The 24,927-nt window shown below is 47.1% G+C and overlaps 1 long non-coding RNA gene across 1 annotated transcript; it reads left to right on the top strand.

Moving 5' to 3' along the window:
* The first annotated feature begins 2,553 nt into the window (after positions 1-2,553).
* On the top strand, positions 2,554-13,409 carry LOC140471241 (uncharacterized). The gene is made up of 2 exons (XR_011956932.1): positions 2,554-2,875; positions 13,299-13,409. It is a non-coding gene; the product is annotated as an uncharacterized lncRNA (long non-coding RNA).
* The last annotated feature ends 11,518 nt before the right edge of the window (positions 13,410-24,927 follow it).

Here is a 24,927-nt window from a genome sequence, read left to right as displayed (position 1 = left end):
ATTGGTGTGGGGGTCATCATGGATATAAAATGGAGGGAGCAGGTGGAGACAGTTCCCAGAGGAAGCTGTCATCCACCAGAGCTAATGGCCCTCACGCCTCAAGAGAGAATCGTTGGCTCTCATAGACTCCTCTCTATCTTAGAGAAGACACCATCTAAATAACAATGGTATGAACGGCACAACCAGTTAATATTCCTGACAAGAATCGATAGAGAAGGTACAGAAGAAACTGGAAGACCTGGTGTAATTTTGAGAGACTAAATTCTATGTTATTTTGCATAAATAATATAGAACAGTACAGCACAGAACAGGCCCTTCGGCCCACGATGTTGTGCCAACCATTGATCCTCATGTAAGGTAAACCTAATGTACGAATCCTCACATTTCTGTGACCATATGCATGTCCAGCAGTCTCTTAAATATCCCCAATGACTTCGCTTCCACAACTGCTGCTGGCAACGCATTCCACGCTCTCACAACTCTCTGTGTAAAGAACCCGCCTCTGACATCCCCTCTACACTTTCCTCCAACCAGCTTAAAACTATGACCCCTCGTGTTAGTCATTTCTGCCCTGGGAAATAGTCTCTGGCTATCGACTCTATCTCTGCCTCTCATTATCTTGTATACCTCAATTAGGTCCCCTCTCCTCCTCCTTTTCTCCAATGAAAAAAGTCCAAGCTCAGTCAACCTCTCTTCATAAGATAAGCCCTCCAGTCCAGGCAGCATCCTGGTAAACCTCCTCTGAACCCTCTCCAAAGCATCCACATCTTTCCTATAATAGGTCGACCAGAACTGGACGCAGTATTCCAAGTGCACTCTAACCAAAGTTTTATAGAACTGCAACAAGATCTCACCACTCTTAAACTCAATCCCCCTGTTATTGAAAGACAAAACACCATATGCTTTCTTAACAACCCTGTCCACTTGGGTGGCCATTTTAAGGGATCTATGTACCTGCACACCAAGATCCCTCTGTTCCTCCACACTGCCAAGAATCCTGTCTTTAATCCTGTACTCAGCTTTCAAATTCAACCTTCCAAAATGCATCACCTCGCATTTATCCAGGTTGAACTCCATCTGCCACCTCTCAGCCCATCTCTGCATCCTGTCAATGTCCCGCTGCAGCCTACAACAGCCCTCTATACTGTCAACGACACCTCCAACCTTTGTGTCATCTGCAAACTTGCTGATCCATCCTTCAATCCCTTCATCCAAGTCATTAATAAAAATTACAAACCGTAGAGGCCCAAGGACAGAGCCCTGTGGAACACCACTCACCACAGACTTCCAGGCAGAGTATTTTCCTTCTATTACCACTCGCTGTCTTCTGTTGGCCAGCCAATTCTGTATCCAGACAGCTAAGTTCCCCTGTATCCCATTCCTCCTGACCTTCTGAATGAGCCTACCATGGGGAACCTTATCAAATGCCTGCTGAAGTCCATATACACCACATCCACTGCTCGACCCTCATCAACCTGTCTCGTAACATCCTCAAAGAACTCAATAAGATTTGTGGGGCATGACCTGCCCCCCACAGAGCCGTGCTGACTGCATTTAATCAAGCCATGCTCTTCCAGATGGTCATAAATCCTATCCCTCAGAATCCTTTCTAACACCTTGCAGACGACAGACATGAGACTGACTGGTCTGTAATTGCCGGGGATTTCCCTATTTCCTTTCTTGAAGAGAGGAATTACATTTGCCTCTCTCCACTCCTCAGGTACGACTCCAGTGGAGAGCGAGGATGCAAAGACCTTTGCAAGTGGTGAAGCAATTGCATTCCTCGCTTCCCAAAGCAGCCGAGGACAAATCTGGTCTGGCCCTGGCGACTTGTCAAAACGTTCAGCACAGCGGCTTCCACAATCTCTCTCTCTGTTACAGCGTGCTTACCTGCTCCTCAATGGTTTCATTCACTACAAGGTCCTTTTCTTTAGAAGCAAAAAAAAAACTCATTTCGGGCTTTCCCTACCTCCTCAGACTCTAGACACAAGTTCCCAATGCTATCCCTGATCGGCCCTACTCTTGCTTTGACCATTCTCTTATTCCTCACATACGTGTAAAATGCCTTTGGATTCTCCCTAATCCTTCCTGCCAAACCTTTTTCATACCCCCTCCTGGCTCTCCTCATTCCATTTTTCAGCTCCTTCCTCGCCTGCCTGTAATCCTCCAGAGCTGAGCATGACCCTTGTTTCCTCCACCTTACGTAAGCGACCTTCTTTCTTTTCACGAGAAGCTCCTCTGCTCTCGTCATCCCTTATCTTACCCCTTCTTGAGTGGGGTATTGTATTTATTGGAACAGCATACCATTAAAATCTTGTTTTATTCGGGATTAGTTTGCAGTGAGAATGGATTTGTTTTGGTTTGTTGATATTTGCTCACTGTTAGAGTGAGAGAAATAAATAGTTAACTGTTGACTGGAAAGTCAGTGTCGGGAATTTATTTTATTTAAACACGAGACGTTTCTGAAAAGCAGGTTAGACCACTTTCCCCACTCATTTGAAGGAAGTTATGGTGGGGTAGTCTTCCTTGGGTGTTACAGCTTTAGTTCTCTGGGGCAGGGGGAGGGGGATTTCACCTCTGCTTTGTGACTACAGTCTTGTAGGATGTTACAAGCCACATGGAATTATAACATGGACTGCAATATGTTACACTCTGTACCGACATAGATCGGTCAGTAACAGCGGAGGGGCAGGGAATGTGACAGGTGTGTTGCATCAGGATACAGCTGAAGGTGCTTTGAGCAGGAATGCTGTGCGTTGTGTTGGCATGATGTCAAAGTTATCTAGTACGGCAGGTCAGGCAGCAGCTGAGGAGCAGGAGAAACGATGTTTTACGCGTAAACGTCAACTCAGCCACTCTGCCTGACGGGCATATGGTACAGTAATACAGTGTGTTATATTGGTGTAATTACAGGGATATGGGTCAGTAATACAGTGTGTTATATCAGTGTAATTACAGGGATATGGGATAGTAATGCAGTGTGTTATATCGGTGTAATTACAGGGATATGGTACAGTAATACAGTGTGTTATATTGGTGTAATTACAGGGATATGGGTCAGTAATACAGTGTGTTATATCAGTGTAATTACAGGGATATGGGACAGTAATGCAGTGTGTTATATCGGTGTAATTACAGGGATATGGGTCAGTAATACAGTGTGTTATATTGGTGTAATTACAGGGATATGGGTCAGTAATACAGTGTGTTATATTGGTGTAATTACAGGGATATGGGTCAGTAATACAGTGTGTTATATCGGTGTAATTACAGGGATATGGGACAGTAATGCAGTGTGTTATATCGGTGTAATTACAGGGATATGGGTCAGTAATGCAGTGTGTTATATCGGTGTAATTACAGGGATATGGGAGAGTAATGCAGTGTGTTATATCGGTGTAATTACAGGGATATGGGACAGTAACGTAGTGTGTTATATCAGTGTAATTAAAGGGATATGGGACAGTAATGCAGTGTGTTATATCGGTGTAATTACAGGGATATGGGACAGTAATGCAGTGTGTTATATCGGTGTAATTACAGGGATATGGGACAGTAATGCAGTGTGTTATATCAGTGTAATTACAGGGTTATGGGACAGTAATGCAGTGTGTGATATCGGTGTAATTACAGGGTTATGGGACATTAATGCAGTGTGTTATATCAGTGTAATTACAGGGTTATGGGACAGTAATGCAGTGTGTTATATCGGTGTAATTACAGGGTTATGTGACAGTAATGCAGTGTGTTATATCAGTGTAATTACAGGGTTATGGGACAGTAATGCAGTGTGTTATATCGGTATAATTACAGGGATATGGGACAGTAATGCAGTGTGTGATATCGGTGTAATTACAGGGATATGGGACATTAATGCAGTGTGTTACATCGGTGTAATTACAGGGTTATGGGACAGTAATGCAGTGTGTGATATCGGTGTAATTACAGGGATATGGGACATTAATGCAGTGTGTTATATCGGTGTAATTACAGGGATATGGGACAGTAATGCAGTGTGTTATATCGGTGTAATTACAGGGATATGGGAAAGTAATGCAGTGTGTTATATCAGTGTAATTACAGGGATATGGGACAGTAATACAGTGTGTTATATCGGTGTAATTACAGGGATATGGGACAGTAATGCAGTGTATTATATCGGTGTAATTACAGGGATATGGGACAGTAATGCAGTGTGTTATATCAGTGTAATTACAGGGATATGGTACAGTAATACAGTGTGTTATATCGGTGTAATTACAGGGATATGGGACAGTAATGCAGTGTGTTATATCGGTGTAATTACAGGGATATGGGACAGTAATGCAGTGTGTTATATCGGTGTAATTACAGGGATATTGGACAGTAATGCAATGTGTGATATCGGTGTAATTACAGGGATATGGGACAGTAATACAGGGCGTTATATCGGTGTAATTACAGGGATATGGTACAGTAATGCAATGTGTTATATCGGTGTAATTACAGGGATATGGGACAGTAATGCAGTGTGTTCTATCGGTGTAATTACAGGGATATGGGACAGTAATGCAGTGTGTTATATCGGTGTAATTACAGGGATATGGGACAGTAATGCAGTGTGTTATATCGGTGTAATTACAGGGATATGGGACAGTAATGCAGTGTGTTATATCAGTGTAATTACAGGGATACGGGACAGTAATGCAGTGTGTTATATCGGTGTAATAACAGGGATATTGAACAGTAATGCACTGTGTTATATCCGTGTAATTACAGGGATATGGGACTGTAATGCACTGTGTTATATCAGTGTAATTACAGGCGTATGGGAGAGTAATGCAGTGTGTTATATCGGTGTAATAACAGGGATATAGGACAGTAATGCAGTGTGTTATATCGGTATCATTACAGGGATATTGGACAGTAATGCAGTGTGTTATATCGGTATAATTACAGGGATATGGTATGTAATACACCCTGTTATATCGGTGTAATCACAAGGGTACAGAACTGTAATACAGTGGGTTATAGTGAAATTACAGGATAAAGGCCTGTAATACAGTGGGTTGTGGTGTTATTACAGGATATGGACTGTAATACTGTAGGTCATAGTGTAATTACAGAGATACTTTACTACAGTGGGTCACAGTGTGATTACTCATGTGGACTGTAATACAGTGGGTGCTGAAAATATGTTGCTGGAAAAGCGCAGTAGGTCAAGCAGCATCCAAGGGGCAGGAGAATCGACGTTTCGGGCATGAACCCTTCTTTCGGAATGAGCCTTCTTCGGGCTCATGCCCGGGACGTCGATTCTCCTGCCCCTCGGATGCTGCCTGACCTGCTGCGCTTTTCCAGCAACACCTTTTCGGCTCTGATCTCCAGCGTTCCGCAGCCCTCACTTTCTCTCCTGTAATCCAGTGGGTCCCAGCTGTACAGTCACGGGGAAATCACCAGCAGTGAGGTATCTGCTGACTGGCAGATAGGTGGCACTGTAATGCAGTGCGTCGGATCAGCACAATTCCACGGACATGGGACTCTTATTCCGTGTGGTACACCATCGTGATTACACAGGGAGATGAGGCATGAACTTGGCTAATTATCGGGCGATTGTGGGTGGTGTTAGTGGGGGGTGGGGGGTGGGGGGGTGGTGGGATTGTTGTCTCCTTCTCAGATTGATGACAGGGTAGTGGGTTATTCTGTCGCACAAAACGTGCTGTAGCTTATGAACGTTGTGATCAATGTCACCTTCCCCACCTTACGGCTGCGGTGCTAATTGGGTGTTGTCTCAATTCTTCCGGGAGCACCTCAAAGCCCCATTCAAACACACAGGCATTTAATTAACGCCTCTTTAAGATTGCTACGGCACCCTCCGCCCAGGTCGCGTGCATCAATTTTCCTTACTTCATTACTGAGTGACCCAGATCGCGGCTGAGGCGTTTGCCGTGACGGGGAGCTGAGCTGTAGCTCAGCTCGTTTGCACACCTTGATGTTTTCCGATGTCCCCCCCCCCCCCCCCCCCCCCCAAACAGAATGAGGGACAGGACTTCCACTGGTTGGCAATTCCTGCAGGTTTCAGTCTGTGATCACCCCCTCGCCCCTCCACCACTGAAGTGACTGTAAAGGTGCGAGAGAAGCTTTGACAAGCATAGAGTCACTGAGTCATGGAGACGCACAGCACGGAAACAGACCCTTCGGCCCGACCCGTCCGTGCTGACCCAGATATCCCTAATCTCATCCAGTTCCCATTCCCCAGCACTTGGCCCCATCTCCCTCTGAACCCTTCCAGTTCCTGTCCCCTATCCACCTTTTAAATGCTGTCATTGTACCAGCCCCCACCACTTCCTCTGGCAGCTCCTCCCACACACGCACCACCCTCTGGGGGAAAGAATTGCCCCTCGGGTCCCTTTCCCCCCTCTCACTTCAAATTTACATGCCCTCCAGCTCTGGACTCCCCCACCCCAGGGGGAAAAGACCTTGCCTATTTACCCTATCCGTGCCCCCCTCGTGATTTTATAAACCTCTATAAGGTCACCCCTCAGCCTCCGACGCTCCAGGGAAATCAGCCCTCAGCCTCTTCCTGTAGGTCAAACCGTCCAACCCTGGCAACATCCTTGTAAATCTTTTCTGATCACCCCTCTCTCTCTCTCTCTCTCTCTCTCTCGCGCTCTCTCTCTCTCTCCCCACCGCCCCCAGCTGGCTTGTTACCATTCCCTGAGTTTTCCAAATTGCACCTGTGTACATTCTATGGAGCTCACTCTTTGTTCTAAGCTTAATATAGTTTAATTTGGATAAATGCGAGGTGCTGCATTTTGGAAAGGCAAATCAGGGCAGGACTCACGCAGTAAGGTCCTAGGGAGTGTTGCTGAACACAGAGACCTTGGAGTGCAGGTTCATAGCTCCTTGAAAGTGGAGTCGCAGGTAGATAGGATAGTGAAGGAGGCGTTTGGTATGCTGTCCTTTATTAGTCAGAGTATTGAGTACAGGAGATGGGAGGTCATGTTGCGGCTGTACAGGACATTGGTTAGAACATAGAACAAAGAACAGTACAGCACAGAACAGGCCCTTCAGCCCACGATGTTGTGCCGACCATTGATCCTCATGTATGCACCCTCAAATTTCTGTGACCATATGCATGTCCAGCAGTCTCTTAAGTGTCCCCAATGACCTCGCTTCCACAACTGCTGCTGGCAACGCATTCCACGCTCTCACAACTCTCTGTGTAAAGAACCCGCCTCTGATATCCCCTCTATACTTTCCTCCAACCAGCTTAAAACTATGACCCCTCGTGTTAGTCATTTCTACCCTGGGAAATAGTCTCTGGCTATCGACTCTATCTATGCCTCTCATTATCCTGTATACCTCAATTAGGTCCCCTCTTCTCCTCCTTTTCTCCAATGAAAAAAGTCCAAGCTCAGTCAACCTCTCTTCATAAGATAAACCCTCCATTCCAGGCAGCATCCTGGTAAACCTCCTCTGAACCCTCTCCAAAGCATCCACATCTTTCCTATAATAGGGCGACCAGAACTGGACGCAGTATTCCAAGTGTGGTCTAACCAAAGTTTTATAGAACTGCAACAAGATCTCACGACTCCTAAACTCAATCCCCCTGTTATTGAAAGACAAAAAACCATATGCTTTCTTAACAACCCTGTCCACTTGGGTGGCCATTTTAAGGGATCTATGTACCTGCACACCAAGATCTCTCTGTTCCTCCACACTGCCAAGAATCCTGTCCTTAATCCTGTAGTCAACTTTCAAATTCGACCTTCCAAAATGCATCATCTCGCATTTACCCAAATTGAACTCCATCTGCCACCTCTCAGCCCATCTCTGCATCCTGTCAATGTCCCGCTGCAGCCTACAACAGCCCTCTATACTGTCAAGGACACCTCCAACCTTTGTGTCATCTGCAAACCCATCCTTCAATTCCCTCATCCAAGTCATTAATAAAAATTCCAAACAGTAGAGGCCCAAGGACAGAGCCCTGTGGAACACCACTCACCACAGACTTCCAGGCAGAGTATTTTCCTTCTATTACCACTCGCTGTCTTCTGTGGGCCAGCCAATTCTGTATCCAGACAGCTAAGTTCCCCTGTATCCCATTCCTCCTGACCTTCTGAATGAGCCTACCATGGGGAACCTTATCAAATGCCTTGCTGAAGTCCATATACACCACATCCACAGCTCGACCCTCATCAACTTTTCTAGTCACATCCTCAAAGAACTCAATAAGATTTGTGGGGCATGACCTGCCCCTCACAAAGCCGTGTCGACTGCGTTTAATCAAGCCATGCTCTTCCAGATGGTCATAAATCCTATCCCTCAGAATCCTTTCTAACACCTTGCAGACGACAGACGTGAGACTTACTGGTCTGTAATTGCCGGGGATTTCCCTATTTCCTTTCTTAGGAGCCACTTTTGGGGAATACTGCATCCAGTTCTAGTCTCGCTGCTTTAGAAAGGATGTTGTAAAACTTGAAAAGATTGACAAGGATGTTGGAGGGTTTGAGCTACAGGGAGAGGCTGGGACAGGCTGGGGGCTGTTTTCCCTGGAGTGTCGGAGGCTGAGGGGTGACCTTATAGAGGTTTATAAAATCATGAGGGGCATGGATAGAATAAATAGACAAGGTCTTTTCCCCCCTGGGGTGGGGGAGTCCAGAACTAGAGGGGAGTAGGTTTAAGGTGAGCAGGGGAAAAGGGACCCGAGGGGCAACTTTTTCACGCAGAGGGTGGTGCGTGTGTGGGACGGGCTGCTGGGGGAAGTGGTGGAAGCTGGTACAATTGCAACATTTAAAAGGCATTTGGATGGGGACCTGAATAGGAAGGATTTAGAGGGATATGGGTCAAGTGCTGGGAAATGGGGACTGGATTGGGTTAGGACATCTGGGTCAGCACGGACAAGTCAGGCCGAAGGGTCTGTTTCCGTGCTGTACAGCTCTATGACTCTAGGTCCATAGTCCCCAACCAGTGCCAGTCTGTTATATTTAGCTACTGTATGTTGACGTCGTCTTGAGACTTAGGGCCAGATTATTCAGGAGAAATGTTCAGAAGCGTTTCTGCACACAAAGGGTGGGGGTTGTTTGGAATTCTCTTCCACATGCAGCAGCGGATGTTGGACCAGTTGTTAATTTTATACAGTTAATTAATCAGAGAGAACTAGAGACAGAGAGAGAACTATTACCATATAGTTAATTTGTTGAGCAAAGATATGAAGGGATGTGGGATAAAGGCAGGGAAATTGGGTTAGGTCACAGGTCAACCATGACCTCACTGAATGGCAGAACAATCTAGCAGGGCTCAATGGCCTACAATTTTTCTTGCGTTCTGAAAATTCCCAGCAATTTTCAAAACGAATTATTTTTTAAAAATTTGCTTTTAGTTTAATCTAAAAAAAGTGGTTTTCCAGAAGCTTTTAAAACCACACACTTTCGAAGTATTTTAATGTGCTTTTAAGAAGATATTATTTTCCAGACACCCATTTGAGAAAAGAACTTTCACATTATTTATTTTTAAAAATAAATCATTTTCCAGGGACTTAAAAACCAATTTAAAGATTTTTAAAATCACAGCGTTGAAAACAAAAACAAAAGTATGTTTGAGTATTTTGTTTTAAATGACACTTGAAAAGATTTTTAAATTACGTTTAACTTTTACAACAAATGAACATTTTCAGACAAATTTTAAAGCAAAAAACGTTCTTTTAAATAATAAATCATTTTAAAAAACTATTTTATTCAAAAGAAACATTCTACTCAGTGACCTTTTATAAAATAGATAGTTTAAAAGACATTTTTAAAATCAGGCATTTGAAAATGTGAAAATTTGAAAGAATTTTTAAATTGTAGTTTTAATATTTTTAACAGAAATAAATTGATTTCTAGTTATTTGGAAAGCAAAATACTTTTAAACAATTCTTAATTTTTTTTTGAAATTGTAACTGGGAAAAAATATTCACTAGAGACATTTTTAAAGAAAATACAGTAAAATAATTTTAAATCACATTTTCACTTTTTTTCTCATTAAAATAAATGATATTCCAGACATTTTTAGAACAAAGTACATTAAAATTATTTTAAATTGCATTATTTAAAATTGTAAAATAAATTACTTTTGAGATGTGTTGAAAATAAAATATTTTAGCAGAATTTTAAAATCACTTTTAAAGAAACTAGCTAAATTATTTTCCTGAAACTTCTGGAAACAAAATGCTTTATCAGGATTTTAAAATCACATTTTCACTTTTTTGAACTAAAATAAACTATTTTCCAGACTTTTTAAAAAAGATACATTAAAATAACTTTAAATTACATTTTAAAAATAATTTGTAACTGAAATACATTATTTTCCAGAAATTTGTGAAAACAAAATGATTTAACAGAATTTTAAAGTCACATTTGCAAAACCAACTGAAATAAGTTATCGACCAGAGATTTTTTTGGGTACAAAATCCTTTTAAATTATTATATATTTTTAAAAAAAGCCTACCTAAATAAATGACTTTGAAAACAAAATATTTTAACACAACTTTTAAATTGCATTCACCCTTTTTACTAATTAAATTACTTTCCACGCACTTTAAAACAATTTTAAATCCATAACTAAAATAAAATACTTTCCAGAGACATTTTGAAAGCAAAACTGTTTAAAATAATATTTATCACATTTTTTCTAAAAAAATTTTGTTTAACTAATAAGTTATTTTCTGCAGACTTTTCTGAAAGAAAACCTTAAAGGAATTTTTAAATCCCTGTTTTGAAAAAATATATAATGAAATGAGCTATTTCCAGGATCTTCAATGAAAAAACATGGTACTGTTGAGATTATGTTGTTCTTGTTGTTCCTGAAGAAGGGCTCATGCCCGAAACGTCGATTCTCCTGCTCCTTGGATGCTGCCTGACCTGCTGTACTTTTCCAGCAACACATTTTTCAGCTCTGATCTCCAGCATCTGCAGTCCTCACACTTTTTCCACAGTGAGAGAGAGGACTAGAGACAGTGAGAGAAAGAGAGAGAAGGAGAGACTGTGTGTGTGTGTGTGAGAGAGAGAGAGAGAACTTGAGACAGTGAGAGAGAGAGAGAGAGAGAGAGAGAGAAAACTAGAGACAGTGAGAGAGAGAGAGAGAAAAATTGAGACAGTGAGTGAGAGAGAGAGAGAGAACTAGAGACAGTGAGAGAGAGAGGGAGAGAACTAGAGACAGTGAGACAGAGAGAGAAAACTAGAGACAGAGAGAGAGAGAACTAGAGACAGTGTGTGAGAGAGAGAGAACTAGAGACAGTGAGAGAGAGAGAACTAGAGACAGTGAGAGAGAGAGAACTAGAGACAGAGAGAGAGAACTAGAGACAGTGTGAGAGAGAGAGAGAACTAGAGATAGTGAGAGAGAGAGAACTAGAGACAGTGTGAGAGAGAGAGAACTAGAGATAGTGAGAGAGAGAGAACTAGAGATAGTGAGAGAGAGAGAACTAGAGACAGAGAGAGAGAGAGAGGGAACTAGAGACAGTGAGAGAGAGAGAGAACTAGAGACAGAGAGAGAGAGAACTAGAGACAGTGAGAGAGAGAGAGAACTAGAGATAGTGAGAGAGGGAGAACTAGAGACAGTGAGAGAGAGAGAACTCGAGACAGAGAGAGAGAGAGAGAACTAGAGACAGTGTGAGAGAGAGAGAACTAGAGATAGTGAGAGAGAGAGAACTAGAGACAGAGAGAGAGAGAGAGGGAACTAGAGACAGTGAGAGAGAGAGAGAACTCGAGACAGAGAGAGAGAGAACTAGAGACAGTGAGAGAGAGAGAGAACTAGAGATAGTGAGAGAGGGAGAACTAGAGACAGTGAGAGAGAGAGAACTACAGACTGAGAGAGAGAGAGAGAGTACTAGAGACAGAGAGAGAGGGAGAACTAGAGACAGTGAGAGAGGGAGAACTAGAGACAGTGTGAGAGAGAACTAGAGACAGAGAGAGAGAACTAGAGACAATGAGAGAGAGAGAGAACTAGAGACTGAGAGAGAGAACTAGAGACAGTGAGAGAGAGAGAACTAGAGACAGTGAGAGAGAGAACTAGAGACAGTGAGAGAGAGAGAGAACTAGAGACAGAGAGAGAGAGCTGAAAATGTGTTGCTGGAAAAGCACAGCAGGTCAGGCAGCACCCAAGGAGCAGGAGAATCGACGTTTCGGGCATGAGCCCTTCTTCAGGAATCCTGCTCCTTGGATGTTGCCTGACCTGCTGCGCTTTTCCAGCCCGGATCTCCAGCATCTGCAGTCCTCACTTTCTCCCTGCACTATCAGAGCAAGTTAAAGGGTCTGAGTTGCTTTTTGGAACCCAATTTGGGGAGATGGTTGGAATGAACGAGTGTTCTTTGGCAGATTCCTGGGCAGAAAGCTAGGCTAACAAAGGGGCAGGAGTAAACATTAAACCAGAACCAGAAAAATCCATGATTATTGTTACAAGAGCAGTGAGGCATTTTCTTCTGAGAAGCTGTGGGGGAATCTGAGAGAATTAACTTTTTAATCTGGTCTCTTTCTGGTTTGCAGTTCAAATGGTCTTTTTTTCATTGAAAATCATTGGACTTATTTTTTCGGTGAGAGGGAGATTACTTTTTTTTAGAACTGTAATTTAGCAAGAAAATGTTTATTGCAAAAACAGTCTCTGGAAAAAAATACACTTTTTCTAACTAAAAATGTTTCAACTTGTAATTTAAAAACAATGAAAAGGATTTCAAGAATTTTTTTTCAAAACAAGATTAAAACGAATTAAAAAGCAACTCGACACTGGGCAATGCAATCTCCAAGCAAATAAAACAATTTAAAAACATTGAATTGTAATTCTAAACGTTTAAAATTTGCAAGTTAAAGCATTGAGTAAATTAAAATTGCAATTCAGACTTTTTCTAATTAAAAATGTTGCAAATTTTAAAGTTATGATTGAAAGATAATTTAAAAAGGAATAAGGAAAAATTTAAAAAGCGATTAAAACAAATTAAAAAGCAATCCAAAAATGAGCAATGCAATCTCCAAGAAAATGATAATTTTAAAACATTGTAATTTTAAAAAACTGGTGCATTTAAAAAAATCTAGTAAGATAACGGGCAAGTTAAATATAAAATGTAACTAAAAAACTAAAAACGCGTTTAAAAATGTCGAAAATGAAGGTGCATTTTTAAAATGTCGGAACAAAAACGCAATTTAGCAAAACTTAAATCGAAATTTAACGTTATTTTGAAAATACGTAAATTAAACGCAATGTGATTTTAAAATGAAGTTTTTGTTTGCAAATATTAAATATTTAAACATGTAATTTTGATTTTTTTCTTTTAAAATGACTATCCAAAGGAAGGATATCGTTTCACCAAATGCAACACCGATGTAGGAGACTCTAAAACTTCGCCTGAAAGTTTACTCTGTAAAAATTCCCTGGCGATGCAATAAATATTTTTTAAATAATCGTTTGAAAATCTTCTAACGGTGTTCGCATTTTAGATGCGACCGATTTTTCTTTCTCTTTGTTTCAATTACAATTAAGATGATTTTTATTTTGATGCAAACTGTTATGAAAGGATTCACCGATCGTGATGAGGGAACATCTCTCTTGGTTTGATGTGACTTTGCAGTTTCACTCCCAAATTCCGACACGTGGTTCATCCAAAAACAGTCTCTCGGTAATGATGCAAACTTCCTCAAATTGTCACAGCCCCCTACACCCCCTCCCTATCTCTGTGTGTGTCACTCCCTCCCTCCCCCTACTCCCCCTCCCTATCTCTGTGTGTGTCACCCCCCTCCAGCCCCCTACACCCCCTCCCTATCTCTGTGTGTGTCACTCCCTCCCTCCCCCTACACCCCCCTCCCTATCTCTGTGTGTGTCACCCCCTCCCTCCCCCTACACCCCCTCCCTATCTCTGTGTGTGTCACCCCCTCCAGCCCCCTACACCCCCTCCCTATCTCTGTGTGTGTCACCCCCTCCAGCCCCCTACACCCCCTCCCTATTTCTGTGTGTGTCACCCCCTCCAGCCCCCCTACACCCCTCCCTATCTCTGTGTGTGTCACCCCCCTACACCCCCCTCCCTATCTCTGTGTGTGTCACCCCCTCCAGCCCCCTACACCCCCTCCCTATTTCTGTGTGTGTCACCCCCTCCAGCCCCCTACACCCCTCCCTATCTCTGTGTGTGTCACCCCCTCCGGTCCCTTACACCCCCTCCCTATCTCTGTGTGTGTCACCCCCTACACCCACCCCCCCAGCCCCAAAGATGTCCCTGAGTGAGTGTCGACTCTCACTTTGAAAAACAGCCACTGGTTTGGTTGCTCTCTTGGGAAACCAGAGAATCCCTACATTGTGGAAACAGGCCCTTCAGCCTAACAGGTCCACACCAATCCTCCGAAGATAAACCCACAAACACCCTTCCCCCTCCCCTATATTTACTCGTGGGCATTCCACCCTAACCTGCACATCCCTGGGGACGACGGGACAATTTAGCATGGCCAATCCCACCCTAACCTGTACATCCCTGGGCACGACAGGACAATTTAGCACGGCCAATCCCACCCTAACCTGTACATCCCTGGGCATTACAGAACAATTTAGCATGGCCAATCCCACCCTAACCTGTACATCCCTGGGCACTACGGGGACAATTTAGCACGGCCAATCCCACCCTAACCTGTACATCCCTGGGCACTACGGGACAATTTAGCACGGCCAATCCCACCCTAACCTGTACATCCCTGGACACTACGGGACAATTTAGCACGGCCAATCCCACCCTAACCCGCACATCCCTGGGCACTATGGGGACAATTTAGCATGGCCAATCCCACCCTAACCTGCACATCCCTGGGCACTACGGGGACAATTTAGCATGGCCAATCCCACCCTAACCTGCACATCCCTGGGTACTACGGGGACAATTTAGCACAGCCAACCCCATCCTAACCTGCACATCCCTGGGCACTACGGGACAATTTAGCGCAGCCAATCCCACCCTAACCTGCACATCCCTGGGCACTACGGGACAATTTAGCACGGCCAATCCCCACCCTAACCTGTACATCCCTGGGCACTACGGGACAATTTAGCACGGCCAATCCCCACCCTAACCTGCACATCCCTGGGCACTACGGGACAATTTAGCACGGCCAATCCCACCCTAACCTGCACATCCCTGGGCACTACGGGACAATTTAGCACGGCCAATCCCCACCCTAACCTGCACATCCCTGGGCACTACGGGACAATTTAGCACGGCCAATCCCACCCTAACCTGCACATCCCTGGGCACTACGGGACAATTTCGCACGGCCAATCCACCCTAACCTGTACATCCCTGGGCACTACAGGGACAATTTAGCACGGCCAATCCCACCCTAACCTGCCTGGATGCTACTTGGACAGGGCAGTAAACGCTGGCCAGGGATGTTGCCCTCACATTACCTGGGACAGACAAAGGGAGCCAGTCCTGACGGCCTGGGTATGTGTTCACAAGTTACAATTCACCGGTTCCTCCCCACTTCCCCGCCAATCCTGTCGCCCCCTCATCTCCCAACCCCCCCCCTCCCATCACAAAGGGACAGAATGTGAAACATCTGAGTGTTTCCTGTCTTGATTTTTACTGACAGTAAATTCCTCTTGGTGTCTGAGTCAGGGACAGCAAATCTATCTTTCCACCCCATTGGACAGGTTTCTGTCCGAGTCGGGCAATTGGTTCGGGACGGACTTGAAGGGGTTGTGTGTGGTCGAACGCTTTCCCTGGGAATAGGGGGGTGCGTTTGTGCTGGATGTGCCACTCTCTGACAGGTCATAGTGGGAACTGTCTGAAATTTCCCCACTCTCCTCTGTCTCTGCAAGAGAGAGAGAGCAAATTTCCCCTCGCCCAGGTCGTAAAAAAAGATTATAGGGCGGCTTGCTTCCTGTGACCTTCTCAGGGGAGTTGTAAATTTTTTTTTGATGGGTAGGCAGTAAACCTTTCACGTGGGAACAGGGGGCATGTGGCAGAGTTAGCCAGGGTGGCCCAGGAGCGAGAGAGGGAGGGACAGGAACTGGGATGGGGGGAGTTGGGTGAGACGGTCAGCGAGAGAGAAAAACAGAGACAGGCAGGGAGAGGGCTATAAAAAGAGTCAGGGCGAGGAACAGAGACAGAGAAAGACTGTGTGTGTGTGTGTGTGAGAGAGAGAGAGAGCGGGCAGAGAGAAAGCAAGATAGGTATGCAGAAACACAGAGGGGGGCAGGGAGATCTGCACAGAAAGAGGCAGAGAGAGACAGAGAGAGAGGGAGAGAGAAAGGAGATGGGGGAGATTGACTGGTAGTGACTGGTGAGAAAGAGAGACACTGATAGAAAATCAGAGAGATACACAGAGAGAGAGTTGGACGGAGGGAGGGAGAGAGACAGGGGTGGAGAGGGAAAATGAGATGAGTACGCAGAGTCACAGAGTGAGAGAGGGAGATCCAGACAGAGAGAGACAAACAAATGTGCAGGCAGAGAAAGAGGGATGGGAATAGAGAGAGAGAGAGATTCAGAGAGACAGATAAGGTCAGAGTTAACAATCACCCAGATTTCAGTCCAACAGGTTAGTTTGGAAGCACTAGCTTCAGGTGGTTCTCTGATAGGGTCAGAGAAAAGATAAAAGACAGGAAGTAAAACGGAGAGAGGCAGAAAGAGAAACAGAAACAGAGAGAGGGTGAGTCTGGGTGTGTGTGGGGGGAGGGGGAGGGGGGGAGGTAAAAGTGAGATGGAACAAGAGTGGGAGAGTAGAAGGGTTAGAAAAGGGAAATACTGAGGCAGGTTGAGAGAGGATCAGAGACACCGAGAGAAGGAAAGAGAGAGAGAGACGGAAAGAAGCAGAGGGAAAGGGAGAGGGAAGAAACAGAGAGAGAGAGAGAGAGAGAGAGTGGGTGGGGGGGGAGAAAGAGGAGAGAAACAGGGAGAGAGAGAGGAGAAAGAGAGAGGGGAGAAACTGAGAGGGGGGGAGAAAGAGGAGAGAAACAGGGAGAGAGAGACAGGGAAAGAGAGGAGAAAGAGAGAGGGGAGAAACTGTGAGAGAGAGAGAGAGTGGGGGGGGAGAAAGAGGAGAGAAACAGGGAGAGAGTCAGGGAAAGAGAGGAGAAAGAGAGAGGGGAGGAAACTGAGAGAGAGTGGGGTGGGAGAAAGAGGAGAGAAACAGAGAGAGAGAGAGGAGAAAAAGAGGGGAGAAACTGTGAGAGAGACAGAGAGAGAGAGAGTGGGGGGGAGAAAGGAGAGAAACAGGGAGAGAGACAGGGAAAGAGAGGAGAAAGAGAGAGGGGAGAAACTGTGAGAGAGACAGAGAGAGAGAGAGAGTGGGGGGGGGGGGTGGAGAAACCAGGAGAGAAAAAGAGGGAAGCAAAGAGAAAGAAAGAGAGGAGAAAGTGGGACCGAGAAAGAGAGAGACAGAGAAAGAGAAGGAAAGAGGGGAGAAACCCAGGAGAGAGAAAGGGGGGGGGGGGGGGGGGGGGGAGAGAGAAAGAGGGAGAGATAGAGAAAGAGAAGGGGAGAAACAGGGAGGGAGACAGGGAAAGAGAGAAGGAAAATAGAGAGAGAGGCCGTGAAATTGAGCAGCAGAGAGAGAGAGAAGCTGAAAGAGGAGGAGAAAACGAGGAGAGAGGAATTGAGCTGGGAAACTTTAAGGACAGCGGATATTGCAAGATGTTAACCACTCGGCTCTCCCTGATCTGGAATTGGAGCCGCAGGTTCAAATCTGCAGAGATCCCATTCCTGAGATCCCTGTATCTGTACTTCACTTCTTGATGGCAAATGCAGAGTGTTGGGGAGGGGGTGCTGTGAAGTTGTCCCATCAGAACGCACCCTGTTCCTGAAGCAATGACTCTACACCAACCTCACGCTGAGGCAAAAGTGATTCCCTTCCTCGCACTGAAATAACAAATGTCTCGGGATATCGGAAATCAAACTGGGTTGTGAGCATGAGATACAGAGAGAGAGAGAGAGAGAGAGAGAGGGGGGGGGTGGTGGGAGAGAGAGAGAGAGGGGGGTGGGGGAGAGAGAGGAGGGAGAGAGAGGGAGGGAGAGAGAGAGAGAGTGGGGGGTGGGGGAGAGAGAGGAGGGAGAGAGAGAAGGATAGAGAGAGCGGGGGGGAGAGAGAGGAGGGAGAGAGGGGGAGGGATAGAGAGAGAGGAGAGGGATGGAGAGAGAGAGTCGGGGGGAGAGAGAGGAGGGAGAAAGAGGGAGGGATAGAGAGAGAGAGGGATAGAGAGAGAGAGTGGGGGGTGGGGGAGAGAGGAGGGAGAGAGAGGGAGGGAGAGAGAGAGAGAGTGGGGGGAGAAAGAGGAGGGAGAGAGAGGGAGGGAGGGAGGGATAGGGAGAGAGAGGGAGGGAGAGAGAGAGTGGGGGGAGAAAGAGGAGGGAGAGAGAGGGAGGGATAGAGAGAGAGAGAGGGATGGAGAGAGAGAGAGTGCGGGGGAAAGAGAGGAGGGAGAGAGAGGGAGGGATAGAGGAGAGAGAGAGTGGGGGGGAGAGAGAGGAGGGAGAGAGAGGGAGGGATAGAGAGAGAGTGGGAGAGAGAGAGAGGGAGGGATAGAGAGAGAGAGAGTGGGGGGGAGAGAGAGGAGGGAGAGAGAGGGATAGAGAGAGAGTGGGGGGGAAAGAGAGGAGGGAGAGAGGGGGAGGGATAGAGAGAGAGAGGGATAAAGAGAGAGAGTGGGAGGGAGAGAGGAGGGAGAGAGAGGGATAGAGAGAGAGTGGGGGGAGAGAGGGGGAGGGATAGAGAGAGAGGGATAAAGATAGAGAGTGGGGGGGGAGAGCAAGGAGGGAGGGGGAGAGAGGGGGAGAGAGAGGAGGAGACAGAGAGAGGGAGGGGGAGAGAGGGAGGGGTAGAGAGAGAGGGATAGAGAAGAGTGAGAGGGAGGGAGGGAGAGAGAGCAAGAGAGAGAGGGATAGAGAGCGCGAGAGAGAGGGGGATAGAGAGAGCGAGAGAGAGGGGGATAGAGAGCGCGAGAGAGAGGGGGATAGAGAGAGCGAGAGGGAGGGGGATAGAAAGGGTGAGAGGGAGGGATGGAGAGAGAGCGAGAGGGAGGGATGGAGAGAGAGCGAGAGGGAGGGATGGAGAGAGAGCGAGAGGGAGAGATAGAGAGAGAGAGGGATAGAGAGAGTGAGAGGAAGGGATAGAGAGAGGGGGATAGAGAGAGAGTGAGGGAGGGAGGGATAGAGAGAGAGAGGGATTGAGAGAGAGGGATAGAAAGAGAGAGGGATGGAGAGAGAGTGTGGGGGGAGAGAGAGGAGGGAGAGAGGGAGGGATAGAGAGAGAGAGAGAGTGGGGGGAGAGGGGGAGAGAGAGGAGGAGCCAGAGAAAGTGGGGGGAGAGAGAGTGAGAGAGAGGAAGAGAGAGATAGAGAGGATTAGAGAGAGAAAGTGGGAGGGAAGAGGTGGGTGGAGACAGAGTGAGAGAGAGGGATAGAGAGAGGGATAGAGAGAGTGGGGGGGGCAAGGTGGGGGGATGGGGGGGATAGAGGGGGAGAGAGGGGGAGAGAGGGGGAGGGGGATGGGGAGAGAGAGTGAGAGAGAGGGATAGAGAGAGAGAGGAGGAGAGAGATAGAGAGAGAGTGGGGGGAACAGGTGGGGGCAGAGAAGGGGAGGAGGTGGGGAGAGAGGGGGGAGAGAGAGGAGGAAATAGAGAGAGGGAGGGATAGAGAGAAAGAGCAAGAGAGAGAAGGATAGAGAAGACTGAGAGGGAGGGAGGGAGAGAGTGAGAGAGAGGGATAGAGAGAGTGAGAGAGAGGGATAGAGAGAGCGAGAGAGAGGGGGCTAGAAAGAGCGAGAGGGAGGGGGATAGAAAGAGCGAGAGGGAGGGATAGAAAGAGAGCGAGCGGGAGGGATGGAGAGAGAGAGGGATAGAGAGACCATGAGGGAGGGATAGAGAGAAAGTTAGAGGGAGGGATAGAAAGAAAGAGAGAGGGATAGAGAGAGAGAGCGAGGGAGGGAGGGATAGAGAGAGAGAGGGATAGAGAGATAGAGAGAGGGAGAGAGAGAGAGTGGGGGGAACAGGTGGGGGGAGAGAGGGGGAGGAGGTGGGGAGAGAGGAGGGAGAGAGAGGGGGAGAGAGAGGGAGGGATAGAGAGAAAGAGCAAGAGAGAGAGGGATAGAAAAGAGTGAGAGGGAGGGAGGGAGAGCGAGCAAGAGAGAGAGATAGAGAGAGCGAGAGAGAGGGATAGAGAGAGTGAGAGAGAGGGAGATAGAAAGATCGAGAGGGAGGGATGGAGAGAGAGCGAGAGGGAGGGATAGAGAGAGAGAAGGATATAGAGAGAGGGATAGAGAGAGAGTGAGAGGGAGGGATAGAAAGAGCGAGAGGGAGGGATAGAGAGAGAGTGAGAGGGAGGGATAGAAAGAGAGAGAGGGATAGAGAGTGAGGGTGGGAGGGATAGAGAGAGGGATAGAGAGAGAGTGAGAGGGGGGGATAGTGAGAGGGATAGAGAGAATGGGCGAGAGAGAGCAAGAGAGAGGGATAGAGTGGGGGGGAAGAGGGGTAAGAGAGAGGGGGAGAGAGAGGGAGGAGAGAGAGTAAGAGAGAGGGATAGAGAGAGAGTGAGAGAGAGGGAGGGAGGAAGCAAGAGAGAGAGGGATAGAGGGAGCGCGAGAGAGAGAGAGAGCATGAGAGAGGGGGATAGAAAGAGCAAGAGGGAGGGATAGAGAGAGAGCGAGAGGGAGGGATAGAAAGAGAGAGAGAGGGATAGAGAGAGGGAGGGAAGGATAGAGAGAGAGAAAGAACAAACTTGCAGATACTGAGAAAGTGAGGTAGAGAAACAGGATGAGAGGAGAGTAAATCTAGAGAGAATGAGAGATAGCGAGAGAGGGAGAGATAGGGCCGACAGATCATTCTGAGTGTAAGCAGAGGATAGTCCTAGAGACATACACCATGAAATCAGACCCTTCGGCCCGTCCCGTCCGTGCTGACCCAGATATCCCTAACCTAATCCGGTCCCCATTCCCCAGCACTCGGCCCCATCTCCCTCTAAACCCTTCCTGTTCCTGTCCCCCATCCAGATGCCTTTTAAATGCTGTCATTGTACCAGCCCCCACCACTTCCTCTGGCAGCTCCTCCCACACACGCACCACCCTCTGGGGGAAAAAGTTACCTCTCGGGTCCCTTTCCCCCCTCTCACCTTAAACCTACCCCCCTCTAGTTCTGGGCTCCCCCACCCCAGGGGGAAAAGACCTTGTCTATTTACCCTACCCTCGTGATTTTATAACCCTCTATAAGGTCACCCCTCAGCCTCCGACGCTCCAGGGAAAACAGCCCCCAGCCTGTCCCAGCCTCTCCCTGTAGCTAAAGACAGAGTGGGTGGAGACTTTTAAAAAAAAGTTAGATGAATAGATGACAGAGAGAGACATGAATGTTTGAGACCCAGACATGCAGACATATGGATGGACAGATGGACAAATGGACAGAGAGAGGGACCGATAAATGTAGAGATGGACTGAGTAGATAGATAGGTGAAAGTGAGGCCTGCAGACAGAGTCATACATTCGCAGAGATGTACAGCATGGAAACAGACCCTTCGGTCCAACCCGTCCATGCTGACCCAGATATCCCAACCCAATCTAGTCCCACCTGCCAGCACCCGGCCCATATCCCTCCAAACCCTCCCTATTCATAGACCCATCCAAATGCCTCTTAAATGTTGTAATTGTACCAGCCTCCACCACTTCCTCTGGCAGCTCATTCCATACACGCACCACCCTCTGCGTGAAAAAGTTGCCCCTTAGGTCTCTTTTATATCTTTCCCCTCTCACCCTAAACCTATGCCCCCCTAACTCTGGACTCCCCCACCCCAGGGGGGAAAAGACTTTGTCTGCTTATCCTATCCATGCCCCTCATAGATTTGTCAACCTCTATGCTGGAGATCAGAGTCTGAATTAGAGTGGTGCTGGAAAAGCGCAGTAGTATCTGAGGAGCAGGGAAATCGACGTTTCGGGCAAAAGCCCCTTCATCAGGAATGAGGCAGGGAGTCTCTGGGGTGGACAGGTAAATGGGAGGGCGGGGGTGGGGGGGGGGGCGGAGGTGGGACTGGGGGAGGAGGTAGCTGAGAGTGCACTAGGTGGACGGAGGTGGGGGTGAAGGAGATAGGTTGGAGAGGAGGGTGGAGTGGATAGGGGGGAAGGAGGATAGACAGATAAGACAGGTGGTGAGGACGGTGCTGAGCTGGAAGGTTGGAACTGGGGTAAGGCAGCGGAGGAGGGGTGGGGGGTGGATGCGGGGAGAGGGGAAATGAGGAAACTGGAGAAGTCTGAGTTCATCCCTTGTGGTTGGAGGGTTCCCAGGCGGAAGGTGAGGCGCTCTTCCTCCAGCCGTCGTGTTGCTGCGGCCTGGCGATGGAGGAGTCCATTATGTTCAGCATGAGCTGGTTGGGCCGAAGGGTCTGTTCAATGCTCTGCGGCTGCATCGCTGACACACGCTCAGATATATAGATGTAAATGAGCAGCGGTGTGGATAAATTGCCTGACAGGTTGACAAACCCATACACAAACAGAGTCAGACAAGAAAATATATAGAATGGATGCAGCAGTGGTGACAAGCAGAGAAATTAATGGTAGAGGGAGTTTAGGTACAGAGTGGGAACGAGAGAGAGAGAGAGAGAAACAGACACACAGCAGGAGCAGGGAGAGGTAGAGAGGGAGCAGGGAGACACATAAATAGAGACAGGATTGCAAACAGGTAGCAAGGTGTGGGGAGCACTGCAGTGTGTCACAAAGAGATCGCCACGAAGAGAGAGTGAATAGACTGAGACTGAGATGTTTCTTCCTGCTAATCGGCTGCATCCGTACTGTGGTGACCTGCCTCCACCCTGGGAGAGACTGGCTGGGGAAGGGGGGGGTGGGTGGGTTGGGCTGGGGCAGTTGCGGGGAGGGGAGGGGAGTTTGTTTCAATCGGGGTTCTTGTGCATGATTCCCCAGGGCAGCAGGAAGTGTTGGAGCCAATGAATGAACGGCTGTGAGACTGACTGGGCCAGTGTGTGTGTGTGTGTGTGTGTGTGTGTGTGTGTATACGTGTGTGTGTGTACGTGTGTGTATATACGTGTGTGTGTGTACGTGTGTGTGTGTGTATGTGTGTGTGTGTACGTGTGTGTATATACATGTGTGTGTATGTACGTGTGTACGTGTGTGTATATACATGTGTGTGTATACGTGTGTGTGTATACGTGTGTGTGTATATGTGTGTGTATGCACATGAGTGTACGTGTGTGTATAGACATGTGTGTGGACGTGTGTGTATATACGTGTGTGTGTATGTGTGTACGTGTGTGTACGTGTTTGTGTGCATGTGTGCGTGTGTGTCTGTGTGCGTGTGTGTCTGTGTGTGTGCATGTGTGTGAGCAGGTGTGAGTGTGTGTGCATGTGTGTGTGAGTGTGGGTGCGTGTGCGTGTGTGTCTGTGTGTGTGCATGTGTGTGAGCAGGTGTGTGTGTGTGTGTGTGTGTGTGTGTGTGTGTGAGTCCGAGTGTGTGTGTGTCTGTGTGTATGTTTGTCCAATATTAATTGATACAGTTGCCTGTCTATCTGTCCTCTGTCTTATATCCATACACAAATATATATTGACTGCACGCCTGCCTTTCTGTCTGTGTCTGTCTCCTAATGCCTCTATCTCTCTCAACCTAGGTGTTTGTCTGGCTCTCTGTCTATCTATAACTCTCTGCATCTCTCCAAATCTATCGACGCACATGTCTATCTATACATCTGACTGTCTCTTTCTCACTCTCTTTCTATCTCACTTCCTCTCTGTGTGTGTCTCTCTCTCTATCTCCCCGTATCTCTCCCCTCTCTATCGCTATGTCTATCTATCTCTTATCTCTCTATTTCTCTCTCTCTATCTCTCCATCTCTCAATCTCCATCTCTCTCTGTCTCTCAGTCTCACTCTCTCTCAGTCTCACTCTCTATATCTCTCTCTGTCTCTCTCTCTCTCTCACCCAGTCTCTCTCTCTCTCTGTCTCTCTCTCTCTGTGTCTCTCTCTCCCAGTCTCTCTCTCTCCCAGTCTCTCTCTCTCTCAATATCTCTCTCTCTCTCGCAGTCTCTCTCTCTCTCTCAGTCTCTCTCTCTCTCTCTCTCACAGTCTCTCTCTCTCTCTCAGTCTCTCTCTCTCTCCCAGTCTCGCTCTCTCTATATCTCTCTCTCTCTCAGTCTCTCTCCCTTTCGCAGTCTCTCTCTCTCTCTATCTCTCTCTCTCAGTCTCTCTCTCTCTCTCGCAGTCTCTCTCTATCTACCTCTCCCTCTCGCAGTCTCTCTCTCTCTCTCTCTATCTCTCTCTCTCTCTCGCAGTCTCTCTCTATCTATTTCTCTCTCTCTCAGTCTCTCTCTCTCTCTGTCTCTCTCTCTCTCTCAGTCTCTCTCTCAGTCTCTATCTCTCTCTATGCCCCCCTCTCCCTATCCTTCTCTTTCTCTTGCACTCGAACTCACTCTCTTGGTCCCTATCCATTGTCTATCATCACCACATCAATCTGCTTTGGTCTATCCATCTGTCTGTCAGTCTGTCTATATATTGGGTGGCATGGTGGCTTAGTGGTTAGCACTGCAGCCTCACAGCACCAGGGACCCAGGTTCAATCCCAGCCTCACGTGACTGTCTGTGTGGAGTTTGCACATTCTCCCCGTGTCTGTGTGGGTTTCCTCCCACAGTCCAAAGATGTCCAGGTCAGGTGAATTGGCCAGGCTAAATTGCCCGTAGTGTTAGGTGCATTAGTCAGGGGGAATGGGTCTGGGTGGGTTACTCATCAGAGGGTCGGTGTGGACTCGTTGGGCCGAAGGGCCTGTTTCCACACTGTAGGGAATCTCATCTAATATCTGCTTAATTGCCTGTGCTAAGTTAGATGTATGTATTGACCAGTCTGTTATACATCTATCTACTCTGTGATAACTATATCACAATGTCTGATAAAACAAAGCTCTCTGTCTCACTCATGTACACACTAACACGTACACGTTAATCACTCACACACACACACTTTTTTGCA

The sequence above is a fragment of the Chiloscyllium punctatum genome, chromosome X (assembly GCF_047496795.1).
Source record: "Chiloscyllium punctatum isolate Juve2018m chromosome X, sChiPun1.3, whole genome shotgun sequence".
Lineage (NCBI taxonomy): Eukaryota > Metazoa > Chordata > Chondrichthyes > Orectolobiformes > Hemiscylliidae > Chiloscyllium > Chiloscyllium punctatum.
Note: the sequence above shows the minus strand (reverse complement) of the source record. Positions and strands in the feature narration are given on the sequence as shown.